General features: G+C 38.6%; 1 pseudogene; it reads right to left on the reverse strand.

The window, feature by feature from the left end:
• Positions 1 to 7,520: 7,520 nt before the first annotated feature.
• Positions 7,521 to 23,297, reverse strand: part of LOC114886195 — a 45,341-nt pseudogene continuing 29,564 nt past the window's right edge.

Consider the following 23,297-nt stretch of genomic DNA (forward strand, 5'->3'; position numbering starts at 1 on the left):
AGGTGGGACAGATGGGAATCAGTCAATAAAGCAGCCAAAATAATGGACAGAGTTTACTTAATTTGGCAATATTTTTGACACAACAGAAATGATCAGCGGTAATCCAATTGCTAACCAATCACCGTGAGCCATTCTAAAATGATCAATTTGATTTCAAGCTTACAGAGTCAGTCAAAGTAAATCCAAAATAAGCTAATATTTTAAAAGCCAAAACGTGGAAGCATTCCTTGTAACTTTAAGAAATGGTCACTTAAGAACACCGAGGTAGAAAGATGCCATGTGATTGAGGATATCAGCTCGCTCGATATCAGATGAAATCAGTTTGCCAGTTTCTTTTAAGAGAACATAACTGGAAGTTGGAGTGATTTTACTGAGGGAAATTTCACTGGATAAACGTTTGCCATACATTAACTTACCTCTTTAGCAATTAATTCTATGTTAAGAGGGCAGGATTTAAAGGATTTGGAAGAATATCAGAGTATATTCTAGTGATTTTATGCCATATGACTCTGTACCATATGTGACCAAACTTAATTAAACTGATTTTTTTAAAAAGATGTCATTGTTTGCCAACAGTGTGGATATAACCCTTGGAACCTAAACATTCCAACTATTGGAAATGAAGTCATAAAAGTAGTTCAACCGTGCAAAGATTTAATATCTTTTTAAAGACATAGACCTGGGAGAAAGGGATTATCTGTTCATACAGTCAAAGTAAACAACCCATTTTTGAGCCCAACAGATGGAGGCTTTGAATCTGGGGAAGAGGAAGCAGAGAAGAATAAAAGTGCAGAGCTTAAAATGACCACTTAGACAATGTTTTAAAAAACCTTCTTCCCTACTCAGTGTGAGCCCAGAGGCTCATTATTACAAGTGTAAGAAAACACAAAAATCCTCTGGGTCTGAAATTTCTCAGTCTATATTTTTCATTCATCAATATGTTTGCTCAAGTTTTACTATGCATAGTTAATTTTGTAAAAACTGAATTAAGTTTGATAAGACTATCATATTTTGGTAAGTCAATACGATAAGACTATCATATTTTGCTCTATTTTCAATAATTTATTTCAGTTCCTTTAATATTTTATCTTGGTAAAACTATGCTTTGCAAGAAACAAAAAAATCGTGATCTTTAAAAAAGAACCAACTATAAAATCAATATTTGATAGCAATTTCAAGTCATGACTTCTTAATTTGGTCAGATTAAGGCCTCTTTTTCACTGTAACAAGTACCATTTTCTACACCCACAAAAAAACTGTTATCAACAGTCTCATCATGCTGATATTTTGAGTTAATATTTAATCAAATGACAATGAGAAAATATATTAGAAATGTAAGTACTGAAACACAACATAACAGAGCTAGGTGACTTGCAGTTTCTCAGACTCATTCTTGCTTGAAAAGTAAAGCAAAAATTAAACATTTCATTTGTTCTAGACACCATATAACAATTTGGGCCCTGGTGAAGCAATCTGCCTAATATTCTATTCACTTTACGTCAAAGAAAATTTTATGTTATGAGCCTATAATTTATAAAATCAATATTTCTTGTACAATTCCAAAAATTAACTATTCATTATTCCATTCAGGGATAAAATGTTTGAATGCTATGAGTTTGAAATGAGAAAAGCAGAAGTGAAACTCTGACCCTCCACTTCCTATGAATAGTCCCAGGCCAGTTTGTCCTCCTGACACCCATCCCAATCCTTTTCTCCTTTCCCATGAGTTTCCCCCACTTTAAGATTAATCTAACCCATCACTTTCTCTATGGGACCTTCCCTGATTGCCTCTAGTCCAGCTGGGCCAAGCTTCTTCACCACCTGTATATATCTCTCTCTAGCAGTTGGATTTGACTATACCAGTTAGAAATGTAAAGCTTGTGTTAAAATGATCATGTAGCTATAACTGAACTAAACAAGACAGTTTAAAAGAGGAAAAATAGCTAATAGCTCTTAAGTGTTCATTGGGTTCCAGGCTCTGTGTTCAGCCCTTTTATGTGTATCATCATTCCAGTCTCCCAACAATTCTCTCTGGCATGCACTATTATTAGCCCCATCTTATAGATAAGGTGACTGAGCCTTGAAAAAATTTAAGTAATATTCCCAAGGTCATACTGCAAATAATCTGCGGTGAGAGAGCACTTCAACCCAGGTCTTTCTGACTTCAAAATCTGTTCTTTTAATTGCTATGGTGTACATTCTTTCCTTAGGGTTTTGTTTTATTGTTTTTTTTTTGTTTTTTTTTTTTTTTGCGGTACGCGGGCCTCTCACTGTTGTGGCCTCTCCCGTTGCGGAGCACAGGCTCCGGACGCGCAGGCTCAGCGGCCATGGCTCACGGGCCCAGCCGCTCCGTGGCATGTGGGTTCCTCCCGGACCGGGGCGCGAACCCGTGTCCCCTGCATCGGCAGGCGGACTCTCAACCACTGTGCCACCAGGGAAGCCCTTTCCTTAGGGTTTTATCCTATGTTTAAGACCTAAAACTCCTTTGAGATGTAAATTCAGAATTTATAGGAAGAAGTATTTATGAGAAGAAAACAACTTCGCTGTCATTTTAAGACAATGTGTTGGTTTTTCTTATCAAATGTTTAACCATTATATAATGAATTTTCAGTATACACTACCACTGTTCATTTACATCTATGGAAATCAACATGATGATGTTTTACACTCACTATTCAAACATCATGACCTGATATTACAGTAAGTAAACAATAAGGTGCCCAAAATAATTTGATTTAAACTCTTTCTGGCAGAGTCTTCATAGCTAAATGATAATTCAAGCCAAGGCAAGGCAATTATTCATTTAAGGGCTCCATATGAACAAAGCATTTTTAAGTTGAAAATCAAATTGTCTTACAAATGTTTATATACAGACATATAAATGTTTCAGATGTACATATGTACATATTTTGATACATGTAAGGGGTCTCCTCATCCCTTTGAGAAACATAAGTATGTAAGAGTGATCTAGAAAATTTCAAAGATTAAGGAAGTCATGAAGGAGGTGAATTTTCAACTGCTTTGAGGCAACCTCTTTGGAGGCAAATATAAATGGAATGGGATTCTGGTCTGACACCCTCTAGTTGTGGGATCTTACACAAACCACTTAACTTCTTTATCTCTTAATATCTCCATCTGTGAAAATGATGTATTGAAAGAATTAAATGTAATTATGTGTGTGAAAGTGTCTAACAGTGTTCAGTACAAAGCTGACTTTAAAAAAGTTAGTTCCTTTTCTCTCTTTTAACATTTTTACATGCACTTACTGAGCCCCTACTAATGTTCTAGACATGGTTCATCCCTTGAGAATACAGAGTTGGAAGACAACTGAGCCTCCAAAACAGTCCACAGTTTAGTGGATAAAAATGATCAGAAAACTTACAAATAAACACAACATACCTTGTGCTGAACCAAAATAAGCACAGACTGGAGGGAGGACCAGGTTGGGGTGGGGGCTGATGGGGGGATGGGCTTAAGGGAGCCCTTTGTGGGAGCGTGATACAGTCTGGTAAATACTCGTGGAGATTGACAGTGAGGTTCTATAATTTTTTTCTGTGGGGGAATTCAACCTCACAACAAACCTGCAAGTTACATATGAATATTCCCATTTTTCAGGTGATGAAACAGCAGAGCCTAGAGAGTGCTTACCAATGTTTATGAGCATGAATACCAGAGAATAAATAAGGATGACAATCATATGATACCATGATTCAAAGACACAGCAAAAGGGCTTCCCTGGTGGTGCAGTGGTTGAGAGTCCGCCTGCCGATGCAGGGGACACGGGTTCGTGCCCCGGTCCGGGAGGATCCCACGTGCCACGGAGCGGCTGGGCCCGTGAGCCATGGCCGCTGAGCCTGCGCGTCCGGAGCCTGTGCTCCGCAACGGGAGAGGCCACAACAGTGAGAGGCCCGCGTACCGCAAAAAAAAAAAAAAAAAATAAAGACACAGCAAAAGAGCGTCGTTGACTAAAACCAGCTGGGCCAGAATCTCAACATAAGTGAAGCAACAGACTAACATCAACTCTATTCCAGGCTGGAGTGACTAGATTTCTAAAGATATCAAAGGTCCTTTTGGAGGTCCTTCCTTGGAGTGGTGAAAAGTTTGGGAGTGTCCATTTTGCTAAGAAAACCTCCTCACATTATCCTGCGTCTATCATTTCCCTGGTCCAACTCAATCCAGGAGAGAAGGCAGGCACTCATAAGAGGCTGCTGAACAAATAGAGACTACCCAGTTTCAGTACAGCTCCTATTAAATAAGAGAAGAACAAACTGAAACACACAGGGTGGACAATACCCCGTGATGCAAATCGGTCGGCTTTATGTTATCATACTGAAAGACTAATATTACCTGTTCGTTAGGAAACAAAAGGCAGGGTGAGTGAGCAAACCAGTCAACCTTCAGATTTTCTTGCCTTCCAGGAAAGAGTTACATATGTCAACATTGACTCAGCGGGGCTGGTTGCTATTTAGAAAGAAAGTCGTGTTACACCCACTGAGGTTTTTGTTCAAGCTGTGACAATATTCCCTATAGAACATCAGCTTCTGCATAGTTAGGGTCATAATCTGGGGTTGAGGTAAATGAAAAATTTTCCCTACTTTTACAAAAATCAAATATATCTAAATGTATGTGTGCTTAATTTTATAAAGGATTCATATTTAACTTCTTAGAAAGTCAGTTTAAGAGTCTTTGAGATAAAGATGCAAAGAGGTTTACCAGCTCACAGAAAAGAAACAGGGCTTGCTTTAGACACACCACAGTTAGGGGCTCAAAGGTCACCAGGTCCTGGTTTTCCTGTCTCTCCTTTCTTCTCTTTTCCACACATCTCGCCTTCACATGCAGTAGGAAAGGCAAGGCTTTTTCCCAAGAGCACCTACCTAAGCTTCTGAGATACGATCCAATTGGTATAGATATGGACTGTACCCATCCCAGAAGAAACCAATCATTACGGCCACAGAAATGCAATATGTTGATAATTCAGGGAAGCGAGAGGCCAATAATAAATAGTGTTTCTGTTCATGAAATATGGCTCAAGAGTTTTCCAAAGGAGAAAAGGGGGAGACTAAAAGCAAATCAAGCTGGTCTTCAAGGGATGTTAGGTGAGAGAGAGGGTCACCATCCCTGTAGATGTTGATTTATAGCAGATAATCACATTACTTCAATAACAAGCTATGTTTATTTATTTATTTTACACTTTTTAGGTCGCGCGGCATGTGGGACCTTAGTTCCCCGACCAGGGATCGAACCCGTGCCCCCTGCATTGGGAGCACAGAGTCTTAACCACTGTTCTGCCAGGGAAGTCCCAGCAAGCTATATTTTAAAATGCTGTCTTTCCTGTTTTCTCCCGTGCTCACATGGATTCCTAATGCCCAGAATCATCTTCACAACTCATCCTGCCTTCCGCCCTTTTTACCTCAAACTTTTTCATGGTTATCTTTTCCTCTAATCACTTCTTCTCAGAATCCTTCACCAGCTTTTTCTTCTCTGCCATTCCTTTGAGTGTGAGTGTCCTTTCAGGGCCTGCCCTGGGGATTCTTTTATCACTGTGTATATATCCCTGAATAAGTCCATCTACTTCATGGCTTCAAGCACTATTCAGATCCATATCTCAAATTCTGACCCCTCTTTGGTGCTCCCAAAAGCACCCCTTTCTTGGTCTCTTAAGTTGCATTAACCTAATATTTATCAAGCACCTGCAACGTGCCATTCACTGCTTGATATGCTAGGGTAACAACAAAGCACAAGCAAGGCGTGGTTCCAGCCCTCAAAGAGTAGTCATTCTGGCATGGAGGGTAGGTGCTAAAATGAGTAATTGCAAATGTAATTAATGCTAAGAAAAGAGAAGAACAGGATAGACTGGTGGTCTCTGGACCCACACTGTGAACTGCTTACTGGATGCTTCCACCTCCAGGATTTGCAATACCTCAATATCTACAGATTCTAATTCAACATATTCTCCCCAAATCATGTTCTGTACTCCATGTCAGGTTAGTGAAATCACCAACTACGTAATCCCTCACACTGGCAGCTTCGTCTCTTGCCTCTCCTCTTCTCCTACCGTTCACTAAATCCTATTGGTTTTCATTTCCTGAATACCTCCTGCCATTATTGCTCTCTATGTGCTATACACTTCAGTGAACTTTAGGCTCCTTGAATTTAATACACTCTCTCACATGCTATTCCTAATGCCTGGAGTCATCTTCGCAATTCATTCTGCCTTTCTCCCTTTCTACCTCCAAGACCCTTTGCATGTACCCAGTAACCCACTTTTGTAGAAACAGGACTTTACTCAGTATCATGGGTCATAGTTTTCTCTATTCCCTAGCCAAAAAAACAGTGCTTGGAACACAGCAGATTATCATTAAATACAAAATGAATAAATGAATGAATACATAAATAAAGATATCTGCTGTACCATGACCTCCACTGGATTAAAGTAGTATTTTTGGTAAGCACTTCACATCAGGTTAAGACCACATGTCCACTATGCAGTATGGTGGTTTTGTATTGCATCAACTTGGCAAAGCCGGAATTACATTTCTCAGGATAGCTTTTCTATATGGTTCTGGGTTAGAGATGGTCAAAAAGGAACTTGTGGGCAGAAATGAGGCAGTAACCACTATATTCTTTTCTCTCTCTCTTTTTTTTTTTTTTTGCGCAGGCCTCTCACCATCGCGGTCTCTCCCGCTGCGGAGCACAGGCTCCAGACGCGCAGGCTCAGAAGCCGTGGCCCACGGGCCCGGCCGCTCCGCGGCATGTGGGATCTTCCCGGACCGGGGCACGAACCCGCGTCCCCTGCACTGGCAGGCGGATTCCCAACCACTGCGCCACCAGAGAAGCCCAACCACTATATTCGTGAAGGTCATTGTGGTTAGAGGTGGTGAAACACAGTTACACAGGTATCAGCAAATTCCAGTTTGTTCGCCTCTTAACCAGTCTGCGTTCTTTTCTTTCAGACAGCTTGGTTTGCTGACCAAAGGCAAACCTAAGCCCATCACGAGACACCTGGCTTCAAACTCACCGAGCGGGCACACCGAGCTTCCAGGGTTCTCTGCAAGCTTTGATTTGTCCATGGCACCTGTGCTTTATGATGGCTGATTAGTGTCTCTGCTCTAAGCCTCCAATTCCCCTTTATAGACCTTCAAGCCCCAGCTCTTTCCACACTGTGTAGTCCATGCTTATAACTTATTCCTTAATCCATATTATTCATATAGTGTTCTGCTTTTTTAAAACAGATGTAAACTATTTATTGAATATTTGCCACCAAATATTGTTAAATACATCATCTGGCAGCATATCGCTTCCAAGTTAAAATGTCAGAAACAAATACGAATATTTACAATTCTTTTAAGGAATGTTATATGAGACATTAGACTGTAAATTTTTTGGCTTATAATTCTTAAATAAATGATAATAGCAAATAAAATCTTCAGTGCGAGATTGTGATTAAGAGACATTTTACAAAAACACAAAGTGGCAATAATACCACTCAACATCCTGGGTTAGATCCCTTCAGGAGAGACTCATAATTTATACAGCCAAACTTGAAAATTTACAGATAAAGGTAGTTCAACACTGCCACTGAGAAGCACATCTCTTAACGTGTACAGCCTTGAGGGCACAGTTTTGAAGGTCTGAAATACCAAGTTGGTTTGATGAGTTAGTCGGTTGGCACCTAGGAATACATTGATTGCCCTGCCATTTCAAAACAGCTTTTCAGAGTATGTCTGAAACTTTTGGAATACTTTAAAAATTCTTTACTTTTGGCACTCAAGTGCTATGCGGTTCTGGTATTAGTATTTCTTGAAGACATTACTCACTGCATCAAAGAGTTCTTTAATTGTACTAGGGATATCCTTGATTGCTTGCAGGAATCTCACTCTGGTATTGACCTCCGCTGGGATCTTACTGGGACTTTGTTTAGGCGCTCCTGCCTTTTCAGTTGGGTCCTGGAATTCTGCCTCTGGTTGTTTAATCACATATTCTTCCACATCAGCAACTGCCATTCGAAGGAGGGACTTAGTGAAGTTAACGTCTACACTGTTTTCCTCTAAAAGTTTCATAATGACGTCTTATGTGAAACCTGTATTTTCTTCCTGTCCTGATATGTGCAGTCTTTGTGCTGAGCCCAAGGATTTTACTTTAGTTTGTGTTATACCTCCTACTCTACCTTCTTTAGAAAGGAAAGGTTTCTCAAACAAAGAAATAGGAGCTTGACCATGTACTGTCCCAACTACTTTTGAACATGGTCTGAATAGTATAACATCTACTAGGACTTAAGGCACTAGCATTGATAATGAGAATCCTTCACATGGACAGTGTGTTACAGTTTTTAAGTGCTTTTATATATATCAATTAATCTTCATAACTTCCACTGTTGATGTTTATTTGCTCCCTACTGGGTACACAGCACTGTACTGGACCTTTATTAGCCTATCTGATCCTCGCAATGCAATGAATAAAGTTTTCTCTTGTGATGAAATAAAAATGTACATTTTTAAAACAGTGGCCATCAAAATGCCTTTTAGGACAAAAATTGTCTTGGGAGGAAAAGGGGAATATCTTGATAAACAACTGGGAATAGAAGTTGGAATCCTAGAAGCTTGGCTATCAGCAGGAACCCAAGGAAAACAGAGAGAGATGGTCAAGAAGATGGGCGTAAATGGGCATGGGGGGTGAAGTTTAAATGTAGAAAGGGCATTCAGGGAAACCTCACTGATGAGGCCATGAGGAAGAAGCATCTTAAGGGATTCTCAGAAAGCCAGGGGAGGATCTGAAACTTTTATGTTTGAGCTAATTTTTTTTTGTAGTTCAAGGAACAGAGACTCTCTAGCTGTCATATTAGTATTTGTAGAGAGATAGGGAAATTGAGGCTAAAAAGAGGGGCAATTTGAGATCATAAGAGTCAGATACAAGTTTATCTTACTTGAGCTGCCGAGATGGGTCTGAGGTCACAAGCTTAGGCTCCACCCCAGACATACTTGACTCCACATACCCTCTTTTGGCTAGACCCCTGCAGCCTCTGACGATGGGGAGAACTCTCCAGAGCTAAAGAAGGGTTAGCCAACCTTTTCCCTGTGTCAGAGCAGAGCCCAGAGCAGGGGCGGCCCTGTACATCCCACAGGCGAGCTTTGCGCTGAAGGAGTCTAAGCAACTGACGACAGCAATGCCTGACCTTCCCGGCTCCCAAGCTAAAGAGGGGTGTCTGGATGTTGGGTTGAGAGGGGTGCCTGCGAAATATTTCCAGAATGTAAGAGGTGGGGCAAAGGTCCTGGCAAACGCTGGAAAGAAACAGGTCATGGGCTCACTGCCTTTTTCAGCCAAAGGAATTCCTAAAGGAGAGACACAGAGAAACTTCAGCCTATAGGAATAATTGCAGACGACAATGTCCCCGAAGTTACCCAACACAGGTAACTTCTGTTCTTAATGATGGGTGTTTTATTCCCCAAGCATCCAGGTTCACACAACAGGGGATGGTGGACATGCCAGACGCTTGAGTGGGACACACTGCCTGCTGACTTCAGGGGTCCATCCAGCCAAAGAGAGTTCCCATGGTGTCCCTGCGGGTCCTCAGCAATGAATAAAACCAGAGGCAGCTCCCTTTGGGGACACAGCAATTTTTCAAGCGTTATCTCATTTAATCCTCATAACACATCTATGAGGCAGGTCACAGTATCATACCGATTCTACAGATGAATAAGTGGAGAATAAAAGGAGTAAAATAACTTGTCAGAGGCCACACAGCCAGTCAGGTGAATCAGATCTGATCTCAAAATCCATGTCCTGGAGTAGTTTGAGAGGATGATGAACTTTCAAAAGCTCCTCACTAGAATATGAGCTCTTGAAGGAGACAGGTGGGGTCTTACTAACCTTTACAACCTTTATCACTCCCCAAAGCACAGTGCCTAGCACACTGGTACCCTGTCAACTCATTCATTCATTCATTCATCAGAAGATCTTCACTGAGCCCTGCTGGGTGTAGCACAGTATTGGTCCCTGGTGATACAGAGCATGGCAAGGTGCACAGGAGTGAGCTGACTTTCCCCAGCACTGAAAAGACAGAATCATAATGTTCCTGGGCTGACCTGATAGGGGAGGGCATACATGGATAAATAAGAGGCCACACAACCGCCCACTGGGAGATGTCATGGGGTTGGACCCTGAGAAACACTTGACTCAGCTCTAGACAATGGAGCTCAAGGTGGACCTTAGATTTCTAGTTAAGGGTAACCAGTTTCTAACACCCAGCTTGGCTGTAGGCCCTGCAACTCTGGTTAGTGGAGCATGGAATAGACTCTACCTTTTGGCCAGTGGGCTTGAGAACACAGACTGCTTGTGTGCCAATCCTGGCTCTGATGCTTTGTAGCTTTGTGACCTTGAACAAGTTGTAAGATGGGATAATAAGAGAATCACTCTTGTAATATTGTGAGGATTAAATGAGTCAATGTGTTTAAACACTTAAGAGTGTATCTGTGTTAGCAAATGTCAAAGCAAGCATCACAGCCTGGCACCGATGTCGCATCACATGCTGCAGGACGCCCCCTGCCTTCACACTGCGTCCTCCAGGTCTCCACACCACATTCATCAGACTCACGAACGGCCGTGAAAAACGGTTGAAAGTTACCACCTTCGAGACTGCGCTCAGCAGATGCAACTACTCCCCCTGCTCCCTGGCTGACTATACCACAGGTTAAGAGCGGCGTCAGCAAAGAGGGAGATGTATCCCAAACCAGGACGGAGATGAAAAGAGCGAGGTCCACAGAGCTCAAAACTGAAGAAAGCACTCAGGCGGACGATCATGCAAGTGCATCTGTCCATGGCTTTAAGGAGAAAAGCTGCAGGGATAGGATTTCAGCGTTTGAATTACTGCTGCGTGTACAGTTTATAGAAGTTTATTTTCTAGACAAGTTGTATTCCTCAAAAGTTCTAAAAATGGAACTATAGCTTAAAAATACTAGGGGAACTTGCTACTTAAGGGCATTAACTTGTGAATGCATTTGTAGAACCAAGAATCCATTAGAGAATAACTTATTATTAATCAGAAACTGGACTGTCCCATGTTATGTTTGGCTGCACTTTCTTTCTAAAAATTGTCATGCGTTATGCATGTGATATTTGTTTTCCTGATAGCAGAAGAAGTAAATTCATGTAAGGAAATCTTTGTGCAAGAGAAATGCCGCCTTGAGGGAAGTAAAGCATCAAAAGGTCTCAAAGAACTGCCATGGATTTTTGTACACTGTTGTACAGTAGGTACAAAAGAAAATCTTTAAAAGGTGCAGCAGAGTTGTGTGAACTCTACAAGAATTATGGTCTTGCTAGGTTTTGGCCACTTGATAATTCTCCTCAAAGAAATATCTTTTATCTTTTTAAAACTTACTCTCGTTTTTATTATTTTGTGAATATGCATTATTGTCAAAATATTCTCTTTTTCCTTCTTGAGTTCACTCTGTGGTTCTCTTTTTTAACTTCTTGAGTTGAACACTTGGTTCATTAATTTTCTCTTTCTTTTGGATATATGCATTTCAGATTACAGCTTTAGCTGCATCCTGTAAGTTCTGAAATAAGTTTTCCTTCTCAAGTTCTAAATATTTTAAACTTTCATTAGATTTCTTCCTTGTTTCATGACACACTATGGGCGTTTCTAAAATTTCCAAGCGTGCAGATCTGGGAAGAGAGAGAATCTTTTTTTCTGATTATTTTGCTTTGTGGTTGAAGAATGTGGTCTGTGTAATTTCAGTTCTGGTATTTACTGAGTTTTCATTTGTGACCTTCAACAGACTCTTGATTTTGTAAATTTCCATGTATCTTTGGGAAAAAATGTATTTCGTAATTGTTTTATGCATGATTCTAAATATATCAATATTTTCATCAGATCAACTTCATCATTGCTTTGTATATGGGAGTAATATGTTACAAATTCCCATTTAAATTACATATTGGTCAATTTCTCCTTGTAATTCATTCAGTTTTTACTCTCTGTATTTTTGAGAATTCTTTTCTTAAAAGAATGCAGGTTTCTGATTATATATTCCTGGTGAATATTTTCTATGTAATGATACTGTTTTGTTTTTTTGTTTCCTTTGCTAATAATGCTTTTTGTCTTATGGGTTATTTAATTTAAAGTAATATCATTATATCAGTTATATTTTGATTTATAACTGCATGGTATATCTTTTTCTATCCTTTTATGTTAAAAAAATTCCTTATAAATATGTCTCAGGTATACCTATTATAAAAAAAACATATTACTGAATTTGTTGTTGTAGTTGTCATTTTTGCTTTTAATGTCCAATCTAGAGATTCTAGGAAGATAGCAGTGACAGTGACATTGTAGCTTTCCATCTTAGTGAATCCCCACATTAAAGCAAACACAGCAATTAAATAGCAAAACCAAAGATCCATGGACAACATTTACCACAAAACGAGGCAACAAGGTATCTCCCCTAGTATAAGCACATGGGGACAAACCAGCAACAGCCATGAGACTCACATGGTATTGGCATCTGTGCAGGAGAAAGTAGAGGGAAGTACACAGGGTTGTGTCAACTGGTGAACAGAACCCCAAAAGAGCCAATAGTTATTTACTGGGGAGTACAGTGGGTCAATTTGAGTACATCAGATGAAACTGAGAATGAATTCTCTCTCTGATACCAAGTGAGTTCAAGGAGCACGAAGTAAGGACTGAAAGGGTTGAAGCAGTTTAATCCTTATGAACTCTCAAAACTTAAACGGATTTTCTTCCAATTAAGGAACCATACTGTGAAGAAACTACTAGAAGTAGAATAAAATTGAGCAATTAGGGAAAAGTAAGATTAAAAAAGAGAAGATTCCCACCCAAGTGGAGAAAGGAAGACAGTCAGGAAATCTTGGGAAGCAAGTGGCCATATTTTTAAACATTACATAAAAATAACAGAAAAAGGAGCTTTGTGACATTAGAAAAGCTTTACTAAATCCTGCCTCAATCTAAAAGGTCAGGAAAACTAATTTCACATAAAAGTGAGCAACAGAGAAGCATCAAGTTCAAATCTCATATGAAGTTATAATAAGAAATGAAGTAACAGGGAGCATGGTAATATTTTTAGAGATGATGAAAGCATCCCAGAAAAGTATGCCCACAAACAGACCAAAATGCAACTTACTATTTAAAAATTAGTTATGGCATCCTACCAGGATACCTGTACTGGACACAATTTAGAAGAAGAGAGCTTGCACTTAGCATCAGACAGGCATCATGCTGCAGTGATACCTGTTATCATCCTGCCTGTAAAGAAGAGGACATGAACTGAGGAGTGTAGCAGGTAGCCTATTTTGAATATTAAAGAACTAGTGAAGCCAGATGCAGCCCTCAAAATTCACCTCTGTTCTTTCAGCGCCCATCAAGTTTGTGGGACTTAATGCCTTATAATCAAAACTGATCCACATCACTTACTGACTCCTTTCCAAATTAAAAAGACAAATGTTTCATGTCAAAAAATTTTTTTTAATTTTAAAATAAAAATGAGTTAAAAGACATTAAGAAGGTTACACAGAATATGAAAAAATAACATATATCAAAATTTTTAAAGCTGGGAACTTAAATTCTAGAACTCAGAAAAGAATTAGAAATAAAATATCCTTTAAGAAATCAAGACAAAAATAGAAGGATACAGTGTGGAAAAAACACTCAGCTAACGAGCTAAAGGATAGAAGGTGGAAAAGGAATTTTTTTTTTATTCAAACAAGAAGTCACAAAAATTATAATCATCCTCAACAGTTCACTCAGTCCCATGGAATTAATTTTTTTCATGTTGATCTTTTGTTAGCACTTTTACGAATTCATCAGTTTTCCATTAGCGTTCTGAAAATGCTTATTCATTCAGTTCAGCAGTAGAGTCAGTTACCAGAAACCTGTACTTGTCAGAGTGTTTGCCATGAATTCCTTGAAGATGAAACGCTTTTATAGGAACATTTTTGTGAAAGCATCAGGGTACACCCAGAACTGTCTGTAAATGACAGAAGACTTAAAAATGACCACGGTTAAAGATGTGATGAAAGTTCATGATAATGCAATTCACAGGGAAATTTAGTTATTTCTGAGGTATACATTTTAAAGTAATAACTAGTATTATGACTTATAACGTTATACCAGAACATATAAGATGCTTAGGAATTTCATGTAATGTCTGAAACATTTATATTAATATATTTCCATACAAATAACCCAAAGAAAGTTTCCTATTAGTTTCTCTTTTTCTTGAATTTTATTTATTTTTTTATATAGCAGGCTGTTATTAGTCATCAATTTTATACACGTCAGGGTATACAGGTCAATCCCAATCACCCAATTCATCACACCACCATCCCCAACCCCCCACAGCTTTCCCCCCTTGGTGTCCATACGTTTGTTCTCTACATCTGTGTCTCAACTTCTGCCCTGCAAACCGGTTCATCTGTACCATTTTTCTAGGTTCCACATATATGTGTTAATACACAATATTTGTTTTTCTCTTTCTGACTCACTTCGCTCTGTATGACAGTCTCTAGATCCATCCACGTCTCAACAAATGACCCAATTTCGTTCCTTTTTATGGCTGAGTAATATTCCACTGTATATATGCACCACATCTTCTTTATCCATTCATCTGTCGATGGGCATTTAGGTTGCTTCCATGACCTGGCTATTGTAAACAGTGCTGCAATGACCATTGGGGTGCATGTGTCTTTCTGAATTATGGTTTTCTCTGGGTATATGCCCAGTAGTGGGATTGCTGGATTATATGGCAATTCTATTTTTAGTTTTTTAAGGAACCTCCATACTGTTCTCCATAGTGGCTGTATGAATTTACATTCCCACCAACAGTGCAAGAGGGTTCCCCTTTTCTCCACACTCTCTCCAGTATCTGTTGATTGTAGATTTTCTGATGATGCCCATTCTAACTGGTGTGAGGTGATACCTCATTGTAGTTTTGATTTGCATTTCTCTAATAATTAGTGATGTTGAGCAGCTTTTCATGTGCTTCTTGGCCATCTGTATGTCTTCTTTGGAGAAATATCTATTTAGCTCTTCTGCCCATTTTTGGATTGGGTTGTTTCTTTCTTTAATATTGAGCTGCATGAGCAGTTTATATATTTTGGATATTAATCCTTTGTCCATTGATTCGTTTGCAAATATTTTCTCCCATTCTGAGGGTTGTCTTTTCGTCTTGTTTATTGTTTCCTTTGCTGTGCAAAAGCTTTTAGTTTCATTAGCTACCATTTGTTTATTTTTGTTTTTATTTCCATTACTCTAAGAGGTGGATCAAAAAAGATCTTGCTGTGATTAGTGTCAAAGAGTGCTCTTCCTATGTTTTCCTCTAAGAGTTTTATAGTGTCCAATCTTACATTTAGGTCTCAAATCCGTTTTGAGCTTATTTTTGTGTATGATGTTAGGAAGTGTTCTAATTTCATTCTTTTACATGTAGCTGCCCAGTTTTCCCAGCACTACTTATTGAAGAGACTGTCTTTTCTCCATTGTATATCCTTGCCTCCTTTGTCATACATTAGTTGACCATAGGTGCGTGGGTTTACCTCTGGGCTTTCTATCTTGTTCCATTGATATATGTTTCTGTTTTTTGTGCCAGTACCATATGATCTTGATTACTGTAGCTTTGTAGTATAGTCTGAAGTCAGGGAGTCTGATTCCTCCAGCTCCGTTTATTTCCCTCAAGGCTGCTTTGGCTATTTGGGGTCCTTTGTGTCTCCATAAAAATTTTAAGAATTTTTGTTCCAGTTCTGTAAAAAATTCCATGGGTAATTTGATAGGGATTGCATTGAATCTGTAGATTACTTTGGGTAGTATAGTCATTTTCACAATACTGATTCTTCCAATCCAAGAACATGGTATATCTCTCCATCTGTTGGTATCACCTTTAATTTCTTTCATCAGTGTCTTATAGGTTTCTACATACAGGTCTTTTGTCTCCCTAGGTAGGTTTATTCCTAGGTATTTTATTCTTTTTGTCACAATGGTAAATGGGAGTGTTTCCTTAATTTCTCTTTCAGATTTTTCATCATTAGTGGATAGGAATGCCAGAGATTTCTGTGCATTAATTTTGTATCCTGCAACTTTACCAAATTCATTGATTAGCTCTAGTAGTCTTCTGGTGGCATTTTTAGGATTCTCTATGTATAGTATGTCATCTGCACACAGTGACAGTTTTACTTCTTCTTTTCCAATTTGTATTCCTTTTCTTTTTCTTCTCTGATTGCCATGGCTAGGACTTCCAAAACTATGTTAAATAACAGTGGTGAGAGTGGACATCCTTGTCTTGTTCCTGATCTTAGAGGAAATGCTTTCAGTTTCTCACCATTGAGAATGATGATTGCTGTGGGTTTGTCATATATGGCCTTTATTATGTTGAGGTAGTTTCCCTCTATGCCCACTTTCTGAAGAGTTTTTATCATAAATGGCTGTTGAATTTTGTCAAAAGCTTTTTCTGCATCTATTGAGATGATCATATGGTTTTTCTTCTTCAATTTGTTAATATGGTGTATCACAATGATTGATTTGTGTATATTGAAGAATCCTTGCATCCCTGGGATAAATCCCACTTGATCATGGTGTATGATCCTTTTAATGTGTTGTTGGATTCTGTTTGCTAGTATTTTCTTGAGGATTTTTGCATCTATATTAATCAGTGATATTGGTCTGTAATTTTCTTTGTTTGTAGTATCTTTGTCTGGTTTTGGTATCAGGGTAATGGTGGCCTCATAGAATGAGTTTGGGAGTGTTCCTTTCTCTGCAATTTTTTGGAAGAGTTTGAGATGGATGGGTGTCAGCTCTTGTCTACATGTTTGATAGAATTCACCTGTGAAGCCATCTGGTCCTGGACTTTTGTTTGTTGGAAGATTTTTAATCACAGTTTCAATTTCATTACTTGTGATTGGTCTGTTCATATTTTCTATTTCTTCCTGGTTCAGTCTTGGAAGGTTATACCTTTCTAAGAATTTGTCCATTTCTTCCAGGTTGTCCATATTATTGGCATAGAGTTGCCTGTAGTAGTCTCTTAGGATGCTTTGCGTTTCTGCGGTGTCTGTTGTAACTTCTCCTTTCCCATTTCTAATTTTATTGATTTGAGTCCTCTCCCTCTTTTTCTTGATGAGTCTGGGTAATGGTTTATCAATTTTGTTTCTCTTCTCAAAGAACCAGCTCTTAGTTTTATTGATCTTTGCTATTGTTTTCTTCATTTCTCTTTCATTTATTTCTGCTCTGATCTTTATGATTTCTTTCCTTCTGCTGACTTTGGGTTTTGTTTGTTCCTCTTTCTCTAGTTCCTTTAGGTGTAAGGTTAGATTGTTTGAGATTTTTCTTGTGTCTTGAAGTAGGTTTGTAGAGCTATAAACTTCCCTCTTAGAACTGCTTTTGCTGCAACCCATAGGTTTTGGATCATCGTGTTTTCGTTGTCATTTGTCTCTAGGTATTTTTTGATTTCCTCTTTGATTTCTTCAGTGATCTCTTGGTTATTTAGTAATGTATTGTTTAGCCTCCATGTGTTTGTGTTTTTTACGTTTTTTTCCCTGTAATTCACTTCTAATCTCATAATGTTGTGGTCAGAAAAGATGCTTGATATGATTTCAATTTTCTTAAATTTGCTGAGGCTTGGTTTGTGACCCAAGATATGATATATCCTGGAGAATGTTCCATGTGCACTTGAGAAGAAAGTGTAAACTGCAGTTTTTGGATGGAATGTCCTATAAATATCAATTAAATCTATCTGGTCTATTGTGTCATTTAAAGTTTCTGTTTCCTTATTTATTTTCATTTTGGATGATCTGTCCATTGCTGTAAGTGAGGTGTTAAAGTCCCCCACTATTATTGTGTTACTGTCGATTTCCTCTTTTATAGCTGTTAGCAGTTGCCTTATGTATTGAGGTGCTCCTATGTTGGCTGCATATATAATTGTTGTATCTTCTGGGATTGATCCCTTGATCATTATGTAGTGTCCTTCCTTGTCACTTGTAACATTCTTTATTTTAAAGTCTATTTTATCAGATATGAGTATTGCTACTCCAGCTCTCTTTTGATTTCCATTTGCATGGAATACCTTTTTCCAACCCCTCACTTTCAGTCTGTATGTGTCCCTAGGTCTGAAGTGGGTCTCTTGTAGACAGCATATATATGGGTCTTGTTTTTGTATCCATTCAGCCAATCTGTGTCTTTTGGTTGGAGCATTTAATCCATTCACATTTAAGGTAATTATCGATATGTATGTTCCTATGACCATTTCCTTAATTGTTTTGGGTTTGTTTTTGCAAGTCCTTTTCTTCTCTTGTGTTTCCCACTTAGAGAAGTTCCCTTAGCATTTGTTGTAGAGCTGGTTTGGTGGTGCTGAATTCTCTGAGCTTTTGCTTCTCTGTAAAGCTTTTGATTTCTCCATCGAATCTGAATGAGATCCTTGCTGGGTAGAGTAATCTTGGTTGTAGGTTCTTCCCTTTCATCACTTTAAGTATATCATTCCACTCCCTTCTGGCTTGTAGACTTTCTGCTGAGAAATCAGCTGTTAACCTTATGGGAGTTCCCTTGTATGTTATTTGTCATTTTTCCCTTGCTGCTTTCAATAATTTTTCTTAGTCTTTAATTTTTGCCAATTTGATTACTATGTGTCTTGGCATGTTTCTCCTTGGGTTTATCCTGTATGGGACTCGCTGCACTTCCCGGACTCGGATGGCTATTTCCTTTCCCATGTTGGGGAAGTTTTCTACTATAATCTGTTCAAATATTTTCTCTGGTCCTTTCTCTCTCTCTTCTCCTTCTGGGACCCCTATAATGTGAATGTTGTTGCGTTTAATGTTGTCCCAGAGGTCTCTTAGGCTGTCTTCATTTCTTTTCATTCTTTTTTCTTTATTCTGTTCCACAGCAGTGAATTCCACCATTCTCTCTTCCAGGTCACTTATCCGTTCTTCTGCCTCAGTTATTCTGCTACTGATTCTTTCTAGCTTAGCTTTCATTTCAGTTATTGTATTGTTCATCTCTGTTTGTTTGTTCTTTAATTCTTCTAGGTCTTTGTTAAACATTTCTTGCATCTTTCTTGATCTTTGCCTCCATTCTTTTTCCAAGGTCCTGGATAATCTTCACTATCATTATTCTGAATTCTTTTTCTGGAAGGTTGCCTATCTCCACTTCATTTAGTTGTTTTTCTGGGGTTTTTGTCTTGTTGCTTCATCTGGTACATAGCCCTCTGCCTTTTCATCTTGTCTGTCTTTCTGTGAATGTGGTTTTTGTTCCACAGGCTGCAGGATTGTAGTTCTTCTTGCTTCTGATGTCTGCCCTCTGGTGGATGAGGCTTATCTAAAAGGCTTGTGTAAGTTTCCTGATGGGAGGGACTGGTGGTGGTAGAGCTGACTGTTGCTCTGGTGGGCAGAGCTCAGTAAAACTTTAATCCGCTTGACTGCTGATGGGTGGGGCTGGGTTCCCTCCCTGTTGGTTGTTTGGCCTGAGGCGACCCAACACTGGAGCCTACCTGGGCTCTTTGGTGGGGCTAATGACAGACTCTGGGAGGGCTCATGCCAAGGAGTACTTCCCAGAACTTCTGCCGCCAATGTCCTTGTCCCCACGGTGAGCCACAGTCACCCCCTGCCTCTGCAGGAGACCCTCCACCACTGGCAGGTAGGTCTGGTTCTGTCTCTCCTGGGGTCACTGCTCCTTCCCCTGGGTCCCGATGCACACACTACTTTGTGTGTGCCCTCCAAGAGTGGAGTCTCTGTTTCCCCCAGTCCTGTCGAAGTCCTGCAATCAAATCCCACTAGGCTTCAAAGTCTGATTCTCTAGGAATTCCTCCTCCCATTGCAGGACCCACAGGTTGGGAAGCCTGACGTGGGGCTCAGAACCTTCACTCCAATGGGTGGACTTCGGTGGTATAAGTGTTCTTCAGTCTGTGAGTCACCCACCCAGCTGTTATGGGATTTGATTTTACTGTGATTGCGCCCCTCCTACCGTCTCATTGTGGCTTCTCCTTTGTCTTTGGATGTGGGGTATCATTTTGGTGAGTTCCAGTGTCTTCCTGTCGATGGTTGTCCAGCAGCTAGTTGTGATTCTGGTGTCCTCACAAGAGGGAGTGAGAGCACGTCCTTCTACTGTGTCATTTTGGTTCCTCCGTCAGGAATTTTTTTAAATCAAAGGAAATATGGGCCTTTTTAAAGTTTCAAGAGAAAGTGACAAATACAAAGATGGGCAAAGATAATCTAACGTACAGATATTAGGAGTCCCTTAGGAATAAAACCAAAGCCAAGAAACAGAACAGAAAACTTTCTTAAAATTAAAAGAAAAGTAGAAGAAGAAGATTTGAAAGTATCTATTGAAACATCATACTGGGCCTTTCCTGAGGAACTTACTAGAGAGTAAGTTTCAAGCAACTGAAATGAAAAAATGACTAAAATTAAATAAAAGCTTGAAGGAAAGACTACAACGTGTGGTAGATAAATGTTCTGATAATGTAAACATCGTAAACTACTTTTAAAATATGATATGGATTCAGATTGAGATATGTTATGTATCAAAAACCTAGAGCAAATGTATATTTCGTGATCAAGCATTCAATTTAAAATTATGAACAAGTCAAAGATGTCCCATCACCACTTCTATTCAACATTATATCAGTGTTCCAAGCCAGTACAAAGTGCAAGGGAAAGAAATATACTAATTGAAAAGTAAGAAAAATGTTATAATCCAGACATGATAGTCTAAGAGGTGATATAAACTATTAGAACTAATAAGGATGCAGAAAGTTCTGGATATAAAAATCAATATTCAAAAAATTTGTGTTTCCATATATCAACAAAAACAATAGAATATATAATTTTTTCAAGATACCTTTGAAGATAGCATTGAAACCTATATGATACCTAGGAACAAATATAAGTGAAAATATGCAAGGATTTAATGAAGAAAAAAATCATAAAACTTTGTTCAAAGACCCAAAAAGTGATTGAAATAAAAGGAGAGATATACTATGTTCATGGATGAGAAGATTCAACATCATAAAAATATCATCTCCTCAAATTAATCTATAAATTTGACATAATTTCAATTCAAACCTGACAAAAAGCTGATCCTAAAATTCACATGAGAGATCAAATGGCCAAGCAATTTTGAAAAACAAGATAGTATCCTCACCCTAGCAGGCATCAAGATTCCTAAGAAAGTTGTAGCAATTAGGATAGTGTCGTTTTGGTAGCAGGACAGACCAAGAGACCAATTGAATAGGTCAAAGAATCCAGAAACAGAAACACGTAGATGAGAATTTGAACCCTGAGTCATAACTGTTTTAGTCGATTCTGTTCTAGAGTCTGGAATCAAGTATTTTGTCAGGACTCAGATTTCACTACTGTAAGATCTTGAACTGGAATTGGATCTATTCTCCTGGAATCATAACCTTGTTATACATACGATGAATTTAAATTTCAGACTGTTCAGTTTCCATATAGGCTTTTTTAAGACTATCCATTAAGGCAGAGTAGAAAAATGTTGGCATAGAAGGCAGATGTTAATTGCAGTGTTGTTCTTTGTCAGTGGCTCATTGTTAGCAACTCCACCTTTCTTTTCTCATTTGAGGATAAAATGCAATAATATTCACAAAAGCACTTCAAAAATTCTCAGGTATCCCTCTGTCTCAGGGCCAAATGTAATAATAATAGCTGTTGGAGGCTTTATCATGATCCAGACACTCTAATGAACATGTTATATGAATTATACTAGTTAATCCTCGAAACAACCTTATGAAGAAAGTGCAGTTATCATCCTCATTTTATGGTTGGCACATTGAGGGTAGGAGGAATTAAATAATTTACCCAAGATCAAGGTCAATTAGCTGGGAAGTAATGGAGCTGGGACTTATATCTATGCCTGTTGAACAGCAGCACCTGGTCTCTTAGTTACTCCTCCACAGTCTTTCTGTAAAATATTGTCATCGCCCTGTTTGAAACTGAACTGGTACATTTTCAGTCTTAAAATCAGAGTAAAGGGAAAACTGCATAATCTGAATTAATTAAAACCAACCAATCATCTCTCCCCAAAACATCTTTACAGAACTAAGTCAACCTTATTTTCTAATATAATTTTTAGTCTTCTGACAAGAAATGCACAGGTGACAAGCAGGCACTGCTAAAAAACAAACAAAATTTTAAAAGTGTGAGAAACTTGGAGAGGATGCTGTTTCCTGAAACAAGAGTCAACTCCTAATGCCCCATTTATGGACCAGGTCTTACACTGACACATGAAGAAGCTCTTTTAATTAACTGGTTAGGAATTTAATATCTTCACATATGCAAGGCAAGTCGACTTGCCCAGGCAACCAGATACACCAAGCTTTGTATATTAGTTCTGCTCTTTTGGCTTTTGAATGAACCTTCTAAGTCACGGGCATTAAGGCTGTCTTAAGTAAGTGTTTTTTTTACACCAGTGTTCTTTGGGAAAATGAGGATATGCTAACCAGTGGCGGAGAGTACAAGGTGACCGAGCAAATTAAAACTTAACAATAATAATATTAAGCGACAAGGGCCCAAATAACAAGATCCAGGAGATTAATTTGCTGAATATCATGTGGTTCTCACTAAATGTGAACAAAGAGATCTTCAGAGCCTTGCCAAAATATGAAGATAGCGATTAGGCAAAGTACCCAAATGCATATCTGCCTTTGCATGGCTTTTTCAGAAACCATTTCCAAGAAGTTAAGGTGAGTTTTGCCACCTTACTAGAGTGGTAAATTTGAAGGCATGTCTTTGGTCTTAGTAACACTGCCAAACTCAGGTATTTTTTGTATTTGTCTTAGTGGTCCCCTGAACTCTCTTACCTTAACAAAACTGTGGGTAGTTTTCCTAAAAATAGAATATTATTTCTTCTGATATCTGCCTTCAAGAAATTTAATAATTGCACTTGGGATAAGCATAACACTTTCTTACACAATTTCTTAGCTGTATCATTTACACCTTTAACTTTTTCTTAACCATTTTATTTGAGCTATGTCACCTGGGTCCACAAACTATCTCTATGAGATTACAATCACCTTAAGAGTGAGTGCTATAGTAATTCCTATTTATTTTTAAATTCTCCCATCAAAATTCATAAGTGATTCTTCATGTAAAAGTTCTACAGGGTTTTTCTGTTTGTATTTCTTGTCTCCCATAAAATTTAACATGGATTATTACCCAGAGGAGACAGGCAGTAATTTATTCTTTGAGCGAAATTAAATTTGTTTAATTAAAAATTTTAAAGATTTTACTCTACTTTATATACCATATTTTGTAACTTTAATTTTTCCCCTCACTCAACAAATATGTATTGATTG

This window comes from Monodon monoceros, unplaced genomic scaffold, assembly GCF_005190385.1.
Source record: "Monodon monoceros isolate NGI ecotype Baffin Bay Population unplaced genomic scaffold, NGI_Narwhal_1 Super_Scaffold_6, whole genome shotgun sequence".
NCBI classification, from domain to species: Eukaryota; Metazoa; Chordata; class Mammalia; order Artiodactyla; family Monodontidae; genus Monodon; species Monodon monoceros.